Source organism: Octodon degus, unplaced genomic scaffold, assembly GCF_000260255.1.
Source record: "Octodon degus isolate 3935 unplaced genomic scaffold, OctDeg1.0 scaffold00018, whole genome shotgun sequence".
NCBI classification, from domain to species: Eukaryota; Metazoa; Chordata; class Mammalia; order Rodentia; family Octodontidae; genus Octodon; species Octodon degus.
Genome location: NW_004524594.1, coordinates 16075054 through 16079801, shown reverse-complemented (window position 1 = coordinate 16079801; position 4748 = coordinate 16075054). Strand labels below are relative to the sequence as shown.

The window sequence follows — 4748 nt, the reverse complement described above, 5'->3', positions numbered from 1 at the left end:
AAAAGAAAGAAAGAAAGAAAGAAAGAAAGAAAGAAAGAAAGAAAGAAAGAAAGAAGAAAGAAAGAAAGAAAGCAGACTTGTCTGCAGGGCATCGGGGTCTTGGTCTCAGAATTCTTCTAGGGCACCAGAGTTCTTGAATTCCCTCAGGTCAAATGCACTACAGTCCCTTTGATGATTTTCACAGAATCTATACACACCCCTGTGTATGTGTCAAGCTATCTCTAGATTAGTTATAGTACTTAACACGGTGCCGTGCTGTGTAGTTCTTACATTGTACTGTTCAGATAATAACAGAGTCTAAATCAATGCTCTGACTGTATGAGGGAAATACTTAGGAAGAAAGCATTAAGAACAATTTATTGGGGGGGCTGGGGAGATGGCTCAGTGGAATATGCGTTTCCCTGGCAAACACAAGGGCCTGAGTTCAATTCCTGGTTCCTCAAAAAAAAAAAAAAAAAGTTAAGAACCATTTATTAGGCTGACAAGATAGCTCAGTGGACTAAGCACCTGCTTAGGCAAGTGCAGGGACCGGGGTTTGATCCCCAGTACCGCAGATCGCATACTGCAGACCAGATTTGGTGGTGCAGGCCTGTAATCCCAGCACTGGGGAGGCTGAAAACAGGAAACATGTAATATATATATATATATGTATATGTATTTAGTATAGGGTCTACAGGGTCTCACCACAGATCAGACTTGTGGTGATCCTTCCTGTTTTGCAGTCTCCCCAGCACTGAGATTACAGGCCTGCACCACCATACCCAGTCTCAGTTGTCATCTCAGCACACCCTGGTGATAGGACCATTTATCTTAAAATCCATCATCTACCTTTGAGAATTTTGTAAGAATCTGTGACTATTTTATATATATAAAAAAACAAACCACTACCATTAGCTTGCTGTTTGAGAGGGTTTTGTTGTTGTTGCTGTTTTGGAACCAGGGAGTGAACTCAGGCCCTTGTGTTTGCCAGGCAAATGCTTATTCTACTGCATCAGCTCTCTGGCCCCAACTTGCTGTTTGAATGTCTTCTCTACACACATGTGTGTACCAGGACACTATTTCAAGCTGTTGCCATTTATCAAAACTGTTCCTCTGAGGGCCAGGGAGATGGCTCAGTGAAATATGCGCTTCCCTGGCAAGCGCAAGGGCCTGAGTTCAATCTTTGGTTCAGAACAAAAAACAAAACAAACAAAGAAAAAAAACTGTTCCTCTGAATTCATTTATAGTCTTTATACAAAGACATCTACTACCCAGTGCTGTTCGTGGTGCTGGGCTTGGAACCCAGGGCCTTACCCATGTGAGGCTGTGTTTTCTGAGTAGTTTCCACTCCCAGCACCAGGTCCCACACATTTGAAAGTCCTAATGTAAAAGTTTTCTTGTCTTAATACAATTTTGTACGTGATTTCATTTCTATGTAGTTTAAGGACAGGCACCACTAAGCTTTCAGGGATGGAAGTGAGACTGAAGCCGCTTGCCACATTGAGGGTCACCACGATTCAATGAGGGAGCTCGCCATGCTGTAATGACCTCTCTTCCCAGTGCACTTACGCAGGATAAAAGCCAATAAAGAATTTAGTAAAATAACAAGGATGTTTCAATGAGTCATACTTCTTTATATCTATCTTTTAATATGAGATTAGAAGACATCATTTAGATATGATTAGTAGACTTGTAAGGATTACAATGATTTTATAGAGTCTATAAAATGGCCAGCGTTGAAGTGGGAGAGGATGGAAAGAGATGGCGAGAGATGTGACTGAAGGGCCAGCCAAATGGCTCATGGGATTAAACCACCTGCAAGCAGGCACAGGGGCCGGGGGTTCGATCCCCAGGCCTGCTGTGCCAACCCCGCCCCCAGGGCCCACTGAGACAGTGATTGAGACTGGGCACAGTGGCACATGTCTGTAATCCCAGCTCTTGGGAGGCTGTAAACAGGCAGATCACTAGCAGTCCGATATAGTGGTGAGACCCTGAACACCCTGTAGACCATTCCCTAAAATACAAATAAATAAATAAATTTAATGGGGCCGGGGAGATGGCTCAGTGGAATAAGTGTTTCCCTGGCAAGTGCAAGGGCCTATAAATTCAATCCCCAGTTCCGCCAAAAAAATAAAATAAATTTTAAAAAGATGTGACTGGGGCCTGCCCCTTAGCTCAGTTGTTTAAGTGGCTGCTTCCACAAAGCAGTCAGCCTCAGGTTGCCCTGGTTCGATCCCCACCACTCCAGCCAGCCAAACATACCCTGAGGCATTCTGAGCCAGCCCAAAAAAAAAAAAAAAAAAAAAAAAAAAAAAAAGATGGGACTGACTGAAGTACTTACAGTCACAGTGGAAGGACAGGGAGGACAGAACCTCCCATGGCAAGAAGGGGCGCTCACCACAGCCATACCCTGCAGTGGCAGCTACACCCTGGGACACATCCTGTTCCTGCTCTTTGGAGTCTCCGTATAAATTAATCTTCTGGTTTTATTGTGCTGTGGTTCTCAACCAGGAGGGATTTTGCCCTTAAGGGACATTTGGAAGTACCTGAGGATATTTTAGCTGTCAGAATTGGAAAAGGAGAGTCACTGACATGTGGCAGTTACTTCTAGATGCTGTACATCAACCTGGGCAGCTGAGGCAATTAGCAAGAACCTGGATAAAAGTGAAAAATTTTTAAAACTATGTCTATATTTTTTATTTTTTAAATGTCTTTAATATAGGGTCTCACTACACAGATCGGACTTGTAGTGCTCCTTCCTGTTTTTCAGCCTCCCAAGCCCTGGGATTACAGGCACGCATCACCACGCCCAGTCTCAATTGCCCTCTCAGCACACCCCAGACGTGGGGCCAGCACAGCACACCAGGGATCAAACCCTGGTCACTGAGCCTGTATAAGTGAGTGATTTAGTCCACTGAGCTATCTGGTTGGCCCTTAAAAACTACTTTTGGGGCCGGGGAGATGGCTCAGTAGAATAAGCGCTTCCCTGACAAGTGCAAGGGTCTGAGTTCAATCCCCAATTCCGGAAAAAAAAACCTACTTTTAAGGGACTGAAAATGTAACTTTGTGTGAAGGCCCTTGGTTCAGTCCCTCACATGACAAACCAACCAACCAACTACACAGGGCACAGAACAAGTCTTCCACACAAATCATTACAGAACCCAAAGTGCCAGTTCCTGGGCCCAAGCAGGAATTGGCAACAGTAGAAGGAATCTCAGTGGCAGCCCATGAGGAGAGGAGGGACTTTGCACTTGGTGGCAGCAGACAAGGAGAAAGGGACTTGTCTACCTGTGCTCAGAACTCGTCCTCCAGCATCTATTGAGTACTGGCATTACAGCCCACGCTCCAGGAGCTCTAGTTATTATGGTATTCAGCAGCAGCATGTGGGGCTTTAGGGAAAAATCCTCAGAGAATCATGGGAACTGCCCCTGACTGGGGTATCCAGCTCCTCTGACTCCTCGGGCCCCAGGCAGCTGCTTTTCTCTGTCCAGCCCAAGTCACAGCTCACCTGTGCTTCCTGGGGCTGCTGTGCTCACAGAAACGGATTCTCCCGAGCCCAAGGTCCAAGCCTGAGGGAGTGTGTGGATGGGCTGCCCCTCCCAGGCTGAGAGGGGGCCTGCTCCAGCCTCTTCCCCTGTGCTGGTGGCTGACATGACCTTTGGTGTCCCGTGGCCTCTGGATGCATCACCTAGACCATCGCTTTTATCATTACTGGGCAACCTCCCTGTGTGCATGCCCACACTTGCCCTTTCCATCAGGACCCCAATCCTACTGGGTCAGGGTCCACCCTGGTGACCACACTGACTTGATTGTCTCTGTGAAGACCTGGTTTCCAAGCAAGGCTTCAGCCTCTGGTCTGGGAACGAGGACTCCAACACAGGACTTTGGGGGCACATTTTGATGCATTGGTAGGCATAGCATCCTGCCCAACACAGAAAGATGTCTTACTACAATCCTATCTTTTGTCATTGGCCTTTCCCAGATGTCTTATGACACTCAGGATAAAGCTCAGTGACCTGGCTTCCTCCAGACACTGGAATTTCTCTGATGCCTCTCTCTGCCAGAAGGATCTCTGCCCCGCCGCCACAGGACAGTGGCACCATGGTCATAGTGCTCCCTCTCCCTCCAGTGGCCCCCAGCTGATGAGTAACCGAGCTTTATTCTGATCTTTGTTCCAGAACCCACACCAAAAACAGTGGCAGAGCAAAAGCCACAGGCTCAGCTCCAAGTGGACCCTGGGCCGCTGCATGAACGGGGCCAAGAGGAAAGACTGAGCAGGCTTGCCTGGGCAGGGAGCCTATGCCCAGGGAACTGGAGAAAAGAGGAAAGGACTGCAGAGGAAGAGCTGTGTGCAATAGACGGTGTTTATTTAGAGGGTCTGCAATTAGGACTTCATAGACAGAGAGATGAACTGTTGGTCAAACTCGTGACCTCAGGCCTAGTTTGTATCTAAAATGAGGGGGAAATGGGGGAGGCAGGGGAGGGAGGGGCTGGAGAATAAGTGGGTAAGAAGCCAGGATGAGGTTCTACCAGTGAGAAGGCATCATTGGCTCTGTCTGTCCTGATGATATACGGACAGTGGAACATTCATGGGCCCCAGGACAAGGCCACGGGCACCAGCATCAGTGCAGGCTGTCCCAGCCTCAGATCTTACACTGGCAGCACACAGGGGCACAGCAGCTGGACTGGCAGCAGCAGGGCTTGCAGCAGCTGGACTGGCAGCAACAGGGCTTGCAGCAGCTAGACTGGCAGCAGCAGGGCTTGCAGCA

General features: G+C 48.0%; 1 protein-coding gene across 1 annotated transcript in view; it reads left to right on the top strand.

The window, feature by feature from the left end:
• The window catches only part of LOC101580164 (keratin-associated protein 5-4-like), a 94115-nt gene that overhangs the window by 50275 nt on the left and 39092 nt on the right, over nucleotides 1-4748 (top strand). The window lies entirely within an intron of this gene.